The sequence below is a fragment of the Gossypium hirsutum genome, chromosome A13, assembly GCF_007990345.1.
Source record: "Gossypium hirsutum isolate 1008001.06 chromosome A13, Gossypium_hirsutum_v2.1, whole genome shotgun sequence".
In the NCBI taxonomy this organism is placed as follows: Eukaryota; Viridiplantae; Streptophyta; class Magnoliopsida; order Malvales; family Malvaceae; genus Gossypium; species Gossypium hirsutum.
Window position 1 is genome coordinate 77,663,132 of NC_053436.1, and position 18,261 is coordinate 77,681,392.

Below are 18,261 nucleotides of genomic sequence, written 5' to 3' on the forward strand. Positions count from 1 at the left end.
TAACAATGTTTGGAAATACTCCCACAACAACTTGATCTTTCATGAGTTTGGAAACCAAATTAAGTCCTTTTGGATTCTTTTACTTATTTAAATATGCATTTTATTGATCATATTAACTAAGGGTTTCTTAGAATTTATGTAAGGTCACAGGGACATTTACGTTTGCAATAGTTTAATTACATAAACCTAAAAACTATGCAAGGCAATAGAGCTAACTAAAGATATTACGAACCTTAACTTAGTCAGGTTTAAGGATCTAAATTGACCATTGCACTTTTCAATTATGTGTCTACTAGCCTTCGTTTGGTTAAGATCACTCAGCTAATTTGAGTGCACCTAATCATGTATGAATGAAATGCATCTTGATATTAATTGAAAACATGATTGACTGAGGCCTAAACATGTTAAATTTGAATAAAATAGATTTTATTGAATTAAAATAATTATCCTAGCAAATAGGATTTAAAATATCATTGTTGATGTCAAAAACAATAAACTCAAAGCAAACATAATTAAAATAAATAAGAAGAGGAAAGAGTAAACTCTATTCAGTTCAGTAGCCTTTAGGATCTATTCTGACCGATGTGCTCCTTTGTTCTACTTAATGCTTCTTTTGCTAAGGATTTCCTAAGGTGGTCGACCAAAGAATGCTTTTGACACAGCTTTTGTGGGTAAATGATGGAAAGGAGATGGGTGACTATGCAAGGGAAGGAAAAGGCAATGCTAATAAGAAAAGAGAAATGAATTGTGAGGGATAAGGGATTAAGGGATTGGTGCATGATATTTATAGGTGAAGGTAAAGGGTAGAGTTAGCTAAACATAGATTCAAAATTCCTTCTTTTTCTACCATGCATGGTCGACCATATTTCAATGAGAAGGGGAAGGCTTAGTCTCCTAAATTTGAATTCAAACCAAGGCTATTAATAGCCATAGGGTGTACGATTTCAAAAGCAAAGTAGTTGGGTTGATTTCTGATTATTTTCCAACTGTAATGACCTTCAATTAAATACCCTAAGACTTGCTTTTGGGTTGCCATCTACTTATGCCAAAACTGAGCTTTAGTTCCCCTTTGTTGGATGGTTTCTCAGTCCAATAACTTAGTAGACATTTGCATCTTTTAGCACCTCTTTTATTGGGTCAAATTATCAACCTCATGACCCAAATTGCATAGTATTACTGTCCACATGAATTTATTTGTGCATGTCCATATTTCATTCACATTAATCACATCTTCAGTAGTCCTCCTACATAATGAAAAATCACATATTAATAAATTAACATGAAATAATATAAAATATGTACAAAAATCATATAATTAAGCACAATTTCACATACTTTATAAATCCATGCCCAATATTACTAATTAAGTAAAATTAACTTATTTTAATAACAATTACTTAAGATAAACATATTTATTAAGTAAAAAGGTGGTAAAAATATATAGAAAAACCATATATAATTTTGAGTTTACAGATACAACACTTCTAGAACTCTATGCAACCTCCAAAATGTTATCCAAATATGCATGAGAGACCATACTGCCAATAAAAGGATGAGTTAGGGACACAAAGTAGCCATATTTTGTCAAACGATCCACCACAACAAGGATTGTGTCCTTCCCTTTTGATAATGGTAAGCCACCAATAAAATCCAAAATAACCATCGCCCAAGCTCGATTTGGAACGGGTAATGGCTAGAATAAGTCTGGGTATACATTGTTATTAACATTACATCGTTGGCAAACTAGGCATTCTCGAACCCATTGCTTGATGTGCTTGGTGAGTCTCTTCCAATAAATTAAGGCTGCTAGTCGATGTTGGTTGCATGTGTACCCGAATGGCCCCCGATTGAACTCTTATGGAAATACTAAAAAATTTCTTTTCTTAGCTCACCAACGTCCCCAATGACCAATTTTTCCTTTCTACACAATATATGGCCATCCCAAGAATACTTCGGGTGCGATGATACCTGTTGTTAGACAACCAAGCAGTTTTTGTTCAACTTGGGGTCCAACATCCAAGAGTTTTGTGCTCTTTACCCTAGGTCCGTAACTATTGTGCTGCCAGTAAGTTGAAGGAGTTAAGGCTCAGGTGAATAAGGTCACCTAGATAAAGCATCAGTAGTTATGTTGTATAACCCCTATTGGGAGCTTACCACAATATTGTAGCCAAGCATTTTGGCTACCCATCTCTACTGGTAGGGTGTAATGGCTTGCTTCTCTTAAAGGAAACACAACATCTGGTGATCAGTTCGTATGTGAAACCTCCTTCCTACTAAATATGAGTGTCATTTCTTAACATCAAGCAGGACCGCTAACATTCATTTGTTGTAAATAGATAAAGCTTAGTTTATAACACCTAAAGCCTTACTAAAAAATGCCAAGGGCTTCCCCTATTGGTGGAGCACAACACTAACACCTACCTCACTAGTGTCTATTTCCACATAAAATTCCAAATAGAAGTTAGGCAGAGCCAAAATCAGTGTCGTATAAAGAGTCTGTGTAACATCCCAAAAATCGGGGGTTAGTAGATTCGGGTCTGTAAATCAAGTGAGAGTGGTCATGCCTTAATTTTTAAGATTATCTATGCATCTTTAGGAAATAAATGAGGTATTGGTTTGTCGGATAAGTGTTAGTGAAACGTTCCTTGAAACTTAAGTTCAAATTCCTTCTCTCTGACCATTTTTATTATTTTGCTAATTTTGCCTCAAACCCTAGTATATGATATGCCTTGTTTTTCAAATAAATATTGCAAAATTATTTCAAAAATAAGGAAATAGCCTAGTGTTTAATTTTTAAATGCAAAATCATGAAAATTAAATGAGGTCTCATGTTTGAATCCTTTCCCTTGCAAAATAATTAAATTTTGCAAAGTCCTTTGTTTTTTAATGTGTGTGCCATGCATACCCTTGAAGTCTAAGTATAAATACAACTTTTTATTTTATTTTTCAGCATTTAATTCAAAATTTCCCTACCCTATCCATTCACCTTTTTCCTCTCCTCTTTTCTCTTCAATTTTCTTTCTTTCTCCCATTGTTGTCATCACCTACACCTCACATTTTACCATCTCTTTCTTCTTATTTTTGCATCAATATTGTGCACCATATCCTTTACTCTATTTCTGTCATTTATCCTCATCTAAATCAGCCCCAAATCTAAAATCTTTAATTCCAAGATCGATCCTGGACATTGCTAAGAAAGTGTCATTGTCGTTTCTCTCAACTAGCTTGGGTAAGATCTCTTTTCTCTTCAATTTCTTAATTAATCTTGTCAATTAAAAAAAAATTAAAGATCTGGAATTTTGGGGATTTTAAATGATTTCAAAGTTATTTTTCTATATTTTAACGAGATCTCAAACCGTTTTAAAATTTAGCCCCAATTTTGGCCATTATGGATAGTGGTGCGTACACCTATGTGCAAGAAAGGGGGTTGTTTTGTTTCTTGGTTCTTGCCCATATTTTTCCAGAATTAAATTGAGTTCTTGAACCCTCATAAGCAGAATTTAATCATTTGTTAATTAGGGAGATACTTTCTTGATCAATTAGCCAATCGAATCCCACAAATCGTGAAGCGTAAGTGCAATTAAGGATAACTAGTTTGTTATTTCGTCATAGTTGTTGGGTAAAGGTTATGAATTGATTAAATGAAGGAATTTAATCATTAATTAGATACTTATTTTCCATTATATTATTGAATTATGTGCTGACCCAAACACCCCAAATCATCCGTAAAGGCGAAGAATGATTGTATGTATAGTTCGCATCGATATAGTTTAAGGAATCTAACTATTTTGGATTCATAAAATAGTTATAATTTCAATGATTTGTTTGAACTCATAAGTGGATGTTTGGGGGATTGTCTAGTGGTAAATTTATTGAATTTATACTTAATTTTGTTTTAGGTTTGTTTAAGGAATTATTAAGGAAAATTGGAAGATTCGCTAGTGTGCTGTAAGGAAGCGAAAAAATATGGTGTGGGTCCTAAACTCATTAAATTGTTTGCAAATGTTAATTATCATGTTATATTTGATAAATTAGCTTGCTGATTGGATTGGATTGGCTTAATAGCCAAATTATTGATTTTGTGAGTGGTCGAACTAGGTATGTTTCGAGCCTTAAATGATTGACATGTTGGAAAAATTGCTAGTTTGATAGTATGAATGTTTGATTGAGTCTGTAATTGCATATTTGAGTTAGAAGATATGAAAATGTTTGAATGAGTGATATAATGTGCTGAGATATTAAGCTTATATATGATTTAAATGCATGGGATATCTGTTATATTGTGTAAAGAAAAGGGTGGTATTTATGCACAATGAAAATCTGTAAAGTATGTGAAATTGAATGATATTGATTGATACCATCACAATGGTAATTTGAAAGATTGGAACACGTTTCCATTTATGGAAAGTATGTGATTATTGAGGACATGCTTAGCATGTCAAATGAATGTGAAAAGTATTGAGATATGACTATGTATGAGATTGTGTGACATATTGCATATGCATCGGGTTGGGATTTTGTGGTTGACGGAGGAGTTCCATAGAGTGCTGATGGCATATTAAGTTTGCATTATTCGTAGTCAGTGCACTACACATGGAGTACCGAGAGGAATGGCGATTTATCGCATTTTTACTGGCAGCTTGTCTGCATTTTTACTTGTAGAATTTTCTACATATTGTTATCAATGGTTTTAACCACAACGGGCTTAAGCCCATAATGTGTTAGAGTTCAGATAACGAGTTCTGGGGAACTCGTCGTAGCAAATAGTATGGGTAGGAACCTTTTACATTGCATCATGTGCACGACATATTTGAATGTTATTGATTTATGCTACGTATTGTATTTTGTTATATTGAATGATATTGAAATTAACAATTGTTACTCGAATAAATAATGACCCATGCTCATACACTATTTGACATCGATATTGATAATGGTTATGTAATGATATGAAATTCCTATAATGGTTTGGTGTTCTTCTATTAAAGCTAATATGTTTTACTGAATTTGATATTTATGTTTGTTTAAATAATTGTTTGACTCACACTGAGCTTTTCATAAGCTCACCCCCAATAGTGTTTAACTTTTTAGGTAAACCTCGAAATGAGGACCAGACTCAGCATTCAGAGAATCACCTTAGACCTCAGATTATTTTTTAATAAGTATTAATCAATCTCTATTGGTTTTGATTTGAAATTTTTTATTATTTCTGGTCTATAGCTTGGTAACATTTCTTTTGGGGATTTTTGCATGCATGGATTACTCAAGCATAATAATCGGACATGATATCAGGCTTAATTAGAATTTGATATTGTTCCCTAGTTTCTGCTTCATTGCAAATGAACCGTTTTTGAAAAACAAATCAATAAGGAAATTAAGTTTCTAAAATGACTTGAAAACCTGGTTTTCCACTCATTAGTTTAACATCGAGATTTTTTTAAAAGAAGAGTGACAAGCAAACGGTTTTTCTAAAACAACACTATCAACAATAAAATGAATTCTAAGTATATATGACCTAATAAATGAATGCTTTTAAGCTAACTCAAAGTACAACTATAGTTTTCTCTAAAATGAGTTTATTTAAGGTCTTAAAGAGTAACATAAGTTAGCTTAGCCATTTTGGTGGCTTATATAGCCTTCTCAATCTAGCCATAATGTCTAAGTCGGGTTTGGGAGGTTACAGTCTATTTAAGGTGATTGAAAGTTGTTTCGGCTTTGGTGGCCATTACCACCCCTTATCTTTTTTCAGCAAATTAGTCAACAATCGTGCCAAAATACGATAATGATTGATGAAGCGCCTGTAGTAACCAGATAGCCTGAGAATCCCTCTAAACTCGTTGAGAGATGTAGGCCTTGGCCAACTTATTACATAAGCCATTGTGTGTCCGAAATACGGTCTTGAAAATATCTTGTTCCCTCATTCGAATTTAGTGGTACTAGGAATGCAAGCCTAGTTTGGAAAAGAAAACAGCTTTTCCCACCTTGTCAAGGAGCTCTTCAATGATTGGGATGGCGTATTTTTCTTTAATCATCATTTGATTTAATTTTCGATAGTCCATGTAAAGCCACCAACTCTATCTTTTTTACGGACCACAACAATTGGAGAAGAAAAAGGGTTGTTGTTTTGAATCATGTCAGCCTCGAGCATCTCATGCACTAATATCTCAATTTTTTCCTTTTGGGCAGTGGGATATCTATAAGGTCGCATATGCACTTGTCCTTTTCACCTTTTAGGTGGATGTTATGGTCATGAATTCTCACTAAAGGAAGCAAGAAAGAACCTTAAAAACATTGACATACTCATTTAAGAGTTTCTACAAGTCTTTCAGATGGTTGTGAGTGGGGGTTGTCACAACCACTTGTTAGGTTGAAGCCATAAGCAACATGTCAGATCCAAGTGGAAAATGTTTATGGATTGTAGAACCCAACATAATCTATAAAGATCTGGGTTGTATACCTTGGAGGGTGCATGCCTTGTCTTGCTGAAAATGCATGATAAGTGAAGAAAAATCTTATACTATAGGTCCCAAGGCGTGTAACCATTGTAACAGTCTGATTTTGGGTCTACTCAGAATAGTGGTTTCGGGACCACGAATCTAATGAAGAAAGATTTATTTTTATGGTCTACAGTTTCATGAAATTGTTTCCTGAAAATTTCGTTCAAAAATTTTATCAATTGGGCACTTAATTTAGCTAAAATGACTAAATTGCAATAGGTGCAAAATGTGTGTTCTAGAAGCTAGAGGTGTCTAATTGCTATGAAATTTTAAATTGGAGGTCCTTAAATGGTAATTAGACCATTATACTTTAAGTTGGACAAAAATGGACATGGTAGGGTAAAATTCCAAAGTTTTAAGTGAAGGGCATTCTGGTCATTTGGTAAAGAAAGACAAAACTAACTAATAAAAAGATGTCATCTTCTCCAATTTAGTCCTTTGTGTCGAATTTGAAGAGTCACCATAGCTAGGGTTTTTGTCAAAGTTTCCAAGCTTGACTATCAAGAAAAACGAGGTTCGGACCTAGATCGGGGGAAAAATAAAGTGTTTGACGATTAGGTCTAATTCTTCTATTTTTGTACCGAGTTTTGACAAGCGAGAAATCCCGGTTGAACCTTAGAAATAGACTATAAAATGAGTGACATGTCACTAGGAACGCATGTGTATATGCGATTATGTAATTCGGGTACTGGTCTCGTACGTCCTACCAGTGGCTGGGTAGTCCGGCATGTGTTACGAATATCTGGCAACTTGTGTGAGCAGCACTGTGTAGCTACATCTTGACTAACAGCTTGTGTGAGTAGGCCCGTGAATAGCTCGAAAATGAGCCCATATGTATTATGAGATATGAGGTAGCTTCGACTACATATATGACACTTATGTGCAAGATTTCTGAGTATCCGTTAATATTCCGAGTGTTCAATGGGAATGTCAAAGTTGTGAAAGGATATGGTTATGTTGCAAGCTGGTACAGGTATGTACGTAAAACTCATAAGTAATGAGCTCGATATGTGATAAACTCTTGGTAGGATTATGATTGAGTAAGTTATGACTATGAGATTTTGATAACATTCATGCTAATCTTCATCATGTTATTATTTGCATAGGAACTTACTAAGCTATATAGCTTACTCCCCTTTCTTTCCCTTTTTTTATAATGTCACCAAGCTAGCTCCAAATTTGGAGACCGTCGGAGATCCACTCACACTAACAACAATTATTTTGGTATCAATGAATTCAACATTTTGAGTTATGGCATGTATAGGGGACTTGGTTATTTTGTTATGTGTCATAATTGTTTTGGCCAAATGTGTTGGCTTATATTGGTTAGAAGTTCATTTTGTATAAAGCCATTTGAAATAAGCCAATATTGGTTATAAGTATATTCATATAATGACGCATTTCATGAATGATGTGTTTATGTCTTGGTCGTGGATGTTTGGTTGTATGTATATGCTTGGATTGGTGCTATGTTATGTTATGTAGGTGCGTGCATTAAAGGGTGGCAAAATAGCTTGGTAAATAGCCTTATTTTTTTCCACACGGGTAGACGCACGAGAGTGCGTCTAGGCCGTGTGCGACACATGGCTTGCCCCATGGGTACGTGTTTAGGCCATGTGTCCCCCTGCACCTAAATTTTGAGAAACAGAATGCTCAAAATTGAGCACATGGGCGGAGACACGGGCTTGTGTCTCAGCCGTATGGACGGCACGACCTCGAACACGCACGAGTGCCATGGCTATGTGAAGTCTGCACCTAATTTATAAAAATTAAATTTTTCACATGACCTAACACACGGGCGTGTGACTTGGCTGTATAACCTCAATTTGTTCATGAGTTACAAGTTAAAGAGTTACACGAGGTCGAGACATGGGCGTGTGTGACCATACGGCCTACCCACACAGGCATGTCCTATATCAACATGGGCGTGTGACCCCTATTTAGTGAAAAAAATTTTAAGTTTTGTAAAATTTTCTAAAGGTCTAGGTTTAGACCTGAACCACTTCCAATGCACGTTTTCGGCCTTGTAGGCTCGTAATAGGGACATTATGATTGAATATGAATGGTTTTAATTTGGGCGCAAATTTATAAACCGAAATTATAGTTTGTCCGTGTGATAAGTCCAGTAATGCCTCGTACCCTGTTTCGGTATTGAATATGGGTAAGGGGTGTTACATGAATCCCCAAAACAAAATTGCAATTGCATTAGGGAAAAACCATGAATTTCGTAGTGAAAGTATGATTCTAAGGAGTCCAAGTGACTCGTTTATAGTGACCTTGATTCATGGTAACCTCACCATTGGAAATAGTTACCCTTAGAGTGGAAGCATGGTCGACAAGTAACTTTAGTGTTTTAACTAGTTGAATATCCATAAAGTTATAGGTGCTTCCAAAGTCAATGAGCATGGTTACTACCAACGACCCAAAGTGCATAGCAATCCACATAGTTTCTGGCTTTGGCATGGTTTTTGGCCCTTAGGAGCCATGCATATCATGGAAAGATAGTATGGGTACTGAGTTTGTACTTCTTCTTGAGCCAATTGTTCCAACACCTTTGGATAGTATTGGAAGTCCTCTGATTCCGCATCGTCCATAGGTTCTAACAAGAGTTGGTAAAGCTGAGACTTGGTGCATTTGTGTCCAAGAGTATATTTTTCCCCAAGCCAAAAGCCAAGCCCTCACTTTTGTTTGGGATATTTTTGTCCTGGCAGTCCAACACTGGTAATGGAACTCGTATTAACATGAGAACTTGGGTTTGGAATGGAAGTGAGCTCGATCTTAGTAGCTAGAAAGAATGTTGTAGGTTTAGGTTGCCCTTAGAAGACGATAGAAACCCCTTTCTTCATAGAAATAGCCAATATAGTTTCCACCTATCGTGCCATTAGATACACTTCAACTAATTTCTTGGGCTTAAACAAGATTTAATATTGCCCCACCTCTGGTTTGAGATTGCTGGTGAAAATACTCAATGCGTAAGACTCAGGAAAGTTTCCCAACATACCTTTACCATGATCTTGAGACGGTCCTACAAGAGCGACAATGATTAGAGTAGCAGTGAAGCTACCCAAATATTGTTCAAAGAGCCCTTAGAGCTCTGACTTGATTTCCCTGTGAATATCTTCACACAGCTCCTTCATGCGATTCTCCAACCAGCCATCCCATTAAGATATTTCAGTTTTAAGCTGTACAATGTCTTGTTACAGTTAATTGATGTTTTTCTGAAGCTTAGTAGTGATGCCATCACTTGCTATAAGGACCGACTATGTAACACCCCTTACCCGAGTCCGAGGCCGGGATGGGTACGAGGCATTACCATACTTAACCACATGCATACATCCGTTTTCGAGTCACCAAGACTTGATTATATTTAAAACTCTTTCAAACTCTGTTTAAACTCCTTAAAGTGGGCCTATAAGGCCTCAAACTTTCCTTGGAAACCCTTCAGAACCAACTCGGGTCCTTAAACCGACTAAATAAAAATGATTCTTGAGATTGAGCACACACCCGTGTAGAAGGTTAACACGCCTGTGTGGTCGTTATAACATGGTCGTGCTGATGGCCCATGTGACACACACGGCCTAAGCGTCTAGGGACATTCCCGTGTCCCATACTCGTGTGAATTTAATTCCAAATTTGAACCTCCAGGGATTTTCACACTGGTTGACACATGCCCGTGTGCATGGCTCGTGCCCCTCACACGGCCATGACACACCCTTGTCCTAGCCTGTGTCTAAAAACTTTGCAATTCTGTTTTTGACATCAGCATCCAATAAGGGGCACACGACCAAGGCACATGCCCGTGGCTAGAGGCCGTAACCTCCACACGGCTGAGACACACGGCCGTATCTCTACCCATGTGTTTACTACCATGCATACTAACTTGAAATTTTTACGTGCAGAAGACACATGGCCGGACAACACGCATATAAGGCTGACACACGGCCTAGACACACGCCCCTGTGTCTACCTGTGTGGACAACATAAGGATATTTACCAAGCCTTTTACCACCCTGAAACACAAAATAACAACATTCATTATGCGAAAGATCATCATAATATGATTCCTCAATCCAACAACCACATCTAAGGCCTTTACACATTTCATATTTACTAAAACAACCAACAAATTTCCCATTCATGAAATAACTTCTTGTATTCATATAACAACTTTTAACTTTAGCCATTTCCATGGCCTTATACAAAATGAATCAAAATGCTAAAGTAAGCCAACACATTTGGCCAATTAACAATGACACAAAATCATAAAGTCAGGGTCCTATACATGCCACAATCAAAATAAATAGATCTAACTATACCAAGTTCTTCGATTGATAGTGTGATCGATGCCTCTGACGTCCGTTGATCCACGAGCTAACTAGGCAGCATTATAAGAAAATGGAAAAGAAATAGGGTAAGCATAAAGCTTAGTAAGTTAATAAACAACAACTACTTATAATAAGGCAATATGCTCATAACCTTTCATAGCTTATTCATGAACATTATAAGTAGACGTAAATACAACTTACTCATCACCATCCAATACAACTTGTATTGCATACATTGAACCCATATCTCATACATTTCAATTAGGTACCTGTACCACTCATCACGTGATCATAAATCTTCTCATTTCGATATAAATCAGAAACCTTTTTGTTGAACCATTTGGAATACTACCGGATACTCAATAGCCCTAACATGGGTTAAGATGCCGACACCATCTCCTAGAAATGGTCTTACACTGGCTTTCATATAGCGAGGCCGATGCCATGTCCCAGACAGGTCTTACGCTAGCTCTCATCTATCGGTGTCGATGCCATGCCCCAGACAGGTCTTACACTAGCTTGTCTACAGTGAGGCTGATGCATGTCCCAGACATGTCTTACACTGGCTCTTATACTGTGGATGTCTTACACTAGCACACATATCACCCATTATCACAGTACAAATATCCAAGTCAATTCCAAATGTTCAACGAAAGTCTCTATTATGCTAATTCCTCAACATATATTCTCATATTCAAAATTAAAACAATTTATTCCATATCAATCCAATTACACGTCATAAAGATATAGTTGCATTATTAACATACAACTTACCTCGGTAATCAAAATGTAGGCGACTAGTCGGTTTTAGTCCGCTAGCTTTGCTTTTCTCCGGTTTAGGCCCAGATTTTGTAATTCTTGACTATAATGATAAAAATTCACAAATTTAATCACTCTATCGATCTAGGTACTCAAGAATGTAAAATTAGGCAAAATGACCATATTGCCCCTAGACTCTTGTAAAATGACCATTTTACCCCTAGACCCGAAAATTAATTTTTATCACATTTTCTCATTAACCAAGCCTAGCTGAATACTTTTAATGCTAGGAGCAGCCTACAATTCTCATTATCTCACACATTTATCACCCATTTTACAACTTATGCAAAATGGTCCTTAGTTAAGGTTTCCATGAAAACTACTTCAAAAAAGTTGTTTATTTCACAAAAATAACTCATATTGTTCCATAAAATTTTAGAAATCAACATTTCTACTATCATGGAAAAACCCTAGACTTTCAACCATTTTGCAAAATAGTCCCCTTGTTAGAAAGCTCAAGCTTCCATGGCCATTTTCTTGGAGAAAAATCGATGGAGAAGAAAGAGAGAGATGAAAAAAAAGACAACTTTTACTATTTGTTTTATTTTATTCAATTTCAACACCTAATTTCACCAAATTTTGACTTTTGACCACCTTTGTCTCCTATGGTGTACCATGCTATTCTAAAGGGTATAATTTCTCTTTAAAGACCTCCAATTTAGGTTCTCTACCTATTTGACACCCTTAGCTATCAAAATAAGACTTTTTCACTTTATGCGATTTAGTCCTTTTTCACAATTAAGCACGAAATCACTAAAATTACTTCACCAATTTTTTCATGCACTAATATAAACATGTTATAACTAAAAATTTAATAATAAAATACTTTATTTGACTTCAGATTAGTGGCCTCGAAACCACTATTCTGACTAGGCCCAAATTCGGGTTGTTACAGACTATAACTTTGATACCTTTGTTGTGTGGTGTCTAGACAGAGATAAAGAGAGATGAAAGAAGAGGGAAAGAGAGAGAGATAATTAGAAATAGATGAATGTGAACATGAGAATAAAGCTTAATATTCTGGTATGGCCACTGTATACACGTCCCTTTCCTTAAATAACAATAGTAGCTGGTATAACCTTATTACCCCAAGCTATCAAAATTACCCAACTAATAATGAACAACCACAAAAACGCACCGTATTACTAACGATGGTACACACCATTTAACTAAACATTAAAACTCATCATTTTTTTACTTATTTACTTTCTACCTTTGCACGTAAACCATGCAACAAAATTGTCCTATATCAGATTTCTTGTTGACAGTGTTTCTTTTTAAATCCTCGAGACATGAATTGGAGAAGAAAACAATTCACATGAAAGAGAAAGGGAAAGTAAAGTTTTTTTTTTCTTTTAAATCTTTTACTGCGAACAATACGAGTAAATAATTCTTTTTAGTTTCAGATATCTTTTCGGCTTTTTTTGTAGTAGCCCAATTTTTTTGATTAATTACAAAAATAACCCAACTCATATACGTAAATGACCCAATTTCTACAGTGTTTGTTGATGCCACCTGACACACCAGCGGCACCAGCCTCCCATCATCGATTAATGATTGCATTTAAAAAAACAATTTTTTAGTGGAATCGCCTAACAAATTGATGACACCAAATTGAAGCGTAATTATATAAAACATTTAAAGACCTGATGAAGCTGTTACCCTTTTTAGATTGCCTAAAAAAAGGGTATCGCCTGACAGCATGGCAACATTAAATTAAATGTTTTCAACTTTTAGTTTATTTGCATGTTAGGTTTATTCTTTTTTGAAATTAAATTTATATAGACCTTAAAAAAATATAAGAATAAAAAAATAACCCTTCTCATTTTTTTTAAAACAATAAACTTAAAAGAAATATGTAAAATTCTTATTTAAATTATCCATATATATCCTAGGAATTATTTTAGGGATATAAAAATTTAATAAACTTGAGAAATTTTTTAGGGATGTATTTGGGTAATTTAAATAAGAATTTTATATAATTTTTTAAGCTTATTGTTTTAAAAAAATTAAAAAATGAGAATGGTTTATTTTTGCTATTCTTTTATGGGCTATTTAAATTTAACTTTAAAATGGGAGAGTCCTAACATGCAAATAGAGCAAAAATTAAAAAGCACTTAATTTGGTGCCTTCATATTGTTAGGCGACACCCTCTTTTTTCAACCAATTTAAAAAAGGATAACTACTTCATCAGATCCCTAAATGTTTTATATAACCACTTAGTCTGGTGCCGCCAATTTGTCAAACAGCACCACTAAAAAATTATTATTTTTAAATGCAATCATTTGTCGATGATAGGAGATTGGTGTCACTGGTGTGTCAAGCGGCACCGACAAACACTGTAAACCCCTAAAGTTTTTAAATTAGATCATTTTCATAATTAATAAAAAATTTAACTTACATTTAAAAAAAAGCATGTAAAAAATAGTTTCATATTAGATTAATCGTCCCTAAAGTTTTTTTTTAAGAAGATCCCTAAAGCTATTAAAGGTAAGAATTGGGGACATAAATTAAAAAAAGTCATTGTTATTCTTAAACTATAGGGAAAGGGATCTCTTTTTTCTTCGTCTTTTTCTCTTGTCCGTAAAAGTAATATATGTAATTATAAAAAATTGTAATTTTTTAGATGTGTTTGGGTGACAGAGTGTAATTTTATTGTAATTGTTTATGTCATGTTTGGTAATATAAAATGGAATTACATAGTTATTTAATTTACATTTTATAAAAATATTAATTACTATAAAAATTATTAGTATGATAAAAATAATTTTTAAACAAGTAACAAAAATTAAAATCAAATCATCATGTGTATTATGTTAGTCTAAAAAAAAGTTGATAATATGGTTACTAATAAAAATAATAAGAAAATACATGCCATATGCGACTTTATCTAATTGTTCTAGTACAAAATTGTTGGGTTATTCCCTGATTAATATTTAATATATTCTCCTCATCGTCATCTATTAGTTCTTAACCAAGTTCATAATCATTTAAATTTGAATATGCATAATTAGGATTATTACCTTTACCCTTAGAAGTATGGATCATTTCAATTCCATATATGTGTAACGCCCCAAATCTCTTGTGTTTTCCTCTGTAAAAATTTGACACAACTGTGTATTTGCTTCAATGGTTAAGTGTTTTGGGTATGTCTGAGAGGTCTCAAGTTTAAGCCTTACCTTTAGCAATTTTGTTTATTTTTGGAATTAAGCCCTATCTTTATTCAGTGGGCTTATATTTATTTTTCTGTAATTTTATATTAGAATGAGCTTGCTGGTTCAAGTGGTAAAGGAGTTTGTGTGTTGTTTGTAGGTTTTGTGTTCAAATCCTTGCGCAAGCATGGGTATTTATTTTTACTCGGTCCTGCGTAAGTGTTTTAGTACAGTTAAAATTCTGGGTAGTGGGTTAGTGGAGATAATTGGGGGGATTCCTGATAATCTTTTGATTTTTTTATTATTTTTCTTTTCTTTTTTTCAATATTTCCTTTTTCCTTCTAATTTCCCAAGAATCTGATGTGAAGTCTTCTTTTCTTGTACTCTGTCATTCCATCCTCTCTTCGTGTCACCAATTTTGCATTCTTCTTTCTACATTCTATCAATTTCTCGTGCCTTGTTATTTCAGTGTTTTGGTATGTTATTGGTAAGTATGGTGAGTGCGGTTTGTGTTTTGGATAATGAACCTTGATTGATGGAGTTCATTTTATATTTAGGGGAAAATCAAGGGGCTGGAGAAGTTCAATCAGCGCCCCAATCTTTCATAAGCATCATTGTTTGCTTTAAGGTAAGGGTTTTTGGTAAATTTAAGGGTTGCCCTTTGTGAGATAGTTCGGTTTAATAGTGTTTTAAGAGATTAAATTGGGGTTAATTGGTCAATTTTTGGTTCTGGTGATCTCAGAATTGCTTTCACATCGAAAATGAATCAAGTGTGTACCAAAAACTCAAAAAAAAAAAGACTTCGGAAAAAAGATGAAAAATTATTCTGTTGATGCCACACGGCCGTGTGGTAGGCTGTGTGCGACAACACGATCGTGTGATCGATGAAGGCTAGGTCGTGGGCAAGGCACGACCATGTGATGGCCAGAGTGTGGTAGTGTGAGCCACACGGGCTAGGCTAGATCGAGCGTGTCAATTATTGGGCCAGGCCATGTGGGCTACACAGGCAAGGCCAATCTATGCGTGTGGCCTATACAGTCATGTGTGTTGGCCCTCATTACTGAAATTTTCTATAGGGTCGCACGGGTCATCCTAATCGATTGTGGGCCTACCGTAGGGTCAATAAATGCTATCTAACCCTATAACTAAATGATCTGTTAGACTGAAATATGGTTATGAGCATGCGCATGTTTGTTTATTTGTTATCTGTTTATGAAAGCATGCTAAGCATGATTTATTTGTTAATTCTGTATGCATGTTCTGTTACTGAGATTACGATGGGATGATGTATACTGGAGGAAGTGTTTTTAAAGGTAGATTATGCTTAATATCTAGCAGCACAGCTGCATTATATCTAATATGTGACGCATCGGTACAGCGTGGTGTGTAGGGCTAGGTGAGTGTTTTAAACCCTACACGGTGTGTAAGGATGATTGGAGATGGTGCGTAGAGGATGGGGGTAGGATTCTAATGTTTGATTTGCATATCTATATCTCAAATGGGCTCAGGCCCGAATCTGTATCTGTATCTGACAGGGGCCCAGGCCTGATTGTGAACCTGTTTGATTTGTGATATTCTGTATGTGCACATGTTTAACTCTGCTGGGTTACACATTGAGTTTACGTAAACTCACGCTTTTTCTTTTTTTTCGTATAGGTAACCCACAGTCTTAGGCGAATCGGTGCAGTAGAGGACTCGACAGTGACCACCTATTTTACTGTTTTATTATGCTTTGGGGTTATTAAGTTTTGGTTTGAGGTTGTATTTGCTGGGACTCTGGACTCTTTTAAAATTTTGATGTTGGTTTTGGGTTTTGGTTTTACTTATTTATAAGTGTGATGGTTTTCTAAAAATCTTGAATGGATTTTCTGGACACAACGTTTTTACAAGCTTCCGCTACAAACACGTTTTATCTCTAAATGATTATATGAAAGTAAGCTTTGAAATTAATAATAACTCTAAAGGCTAATGAACTAGAAAGATTTTAACTTAACGTCAATGGTTTCTCAACCCATTTCATGTGATACTTCCGGATTCAGCCATAATGTCTAGGCCGTGTTTAAGGTGTTACAATATGATTCAAGTTATAAAATATACAACATGCCAATACAACCCAACCTTTTTCTTATGTTATATTAAGGTGATGTTGCTAATATGGAAATTATTTTTTATATAATAGCAAATGTCTTCTCAACCACATTTCGAAGTTTTGAATGTCTCAAATTAAAAAGTCCGTAAGCTGCCTATGGTGTTTGTGTCTGACACTATTCTCTCAATGGTATTATACCTCATGATATAGTGTAAGAAAAAAAATTTGCATTTGCATAATTAACATCGACCTTATAATATTTAGGTTCATAGTCCAATTAGAGTAGAACTTTAATTATAAAAACTTATGTAAATTTAATTTGGAGAAAGAATTATGTTAGGTTATATCCATTTTTATAAGAAAAAAATTAAATAAATAGTAATATAAATTTTATATATTATAAAATTTATATAATACGTTTTATAAATTATCTAATAACTTTCATAACACAAATAATAAAATTTTTGTCGTAACTTTAGAAAGTTATTTTTTTATAAATAAGTTATGATTGAAAAACTATAATATTATTTATGAATAAGTATATTATTTTTATGATTTATAACAAGAACACATATAAATAAGTTATGTTCATACTTCTTGGCCATAAATTTTTATGATTAAATATATTATATCACTTTCATAACATGTAAATTGTCTTTTTATAATAAACTTTTTTGCCATAAATTTAGCAATTTTTATGATTTAAATAATATAATTTTTGTTATAAAATTATAAAGTAGAAAAACTATTTTTATAATATATATTTTTTGGATTTATAATATAGGAAAAATATTTTTGCCATAACCATCTCAAGGACTCATACATGTTCATATTTATAATATAGTTTGTATAACTTGTATAAAAATATTTTTTAAAATGTGGATTTAAGTGCAATTACTACCATTCTCAACCTCCCCTAATAATTAGAAAGTGTAATTGAGGTGCTAAAATTACACCTAATTTGATAAGACCCACCAGTTACAACAATTATCTAAACATATCACCCTTTTGTAATTACAAGCAATTACACCCGTATCCAATTACTAGTGACTTTCCAAATACTACTAAAATAAAATTATTAATAAAATAAGATGATATTAATAAATGATTATTAATATATGAATAAAGTTTATAAATTTAAAGTAACATATATAAAATGATAATATTTTATAATCAATTAATAACATAGAAATAACTAAACAAAATTTTTAATAAAATAGTTGGATACTTAGTAAGTTATTGATATAATATGATTGCAAAAAATATTGATTTAATACATTAATACTTTTAAAGAAATATAAATATAAAATAATATATAAAATAAAAAAATTTTATAAAAAAATTAATAATATAGAGATAACACTTCATAATGTAGTAAT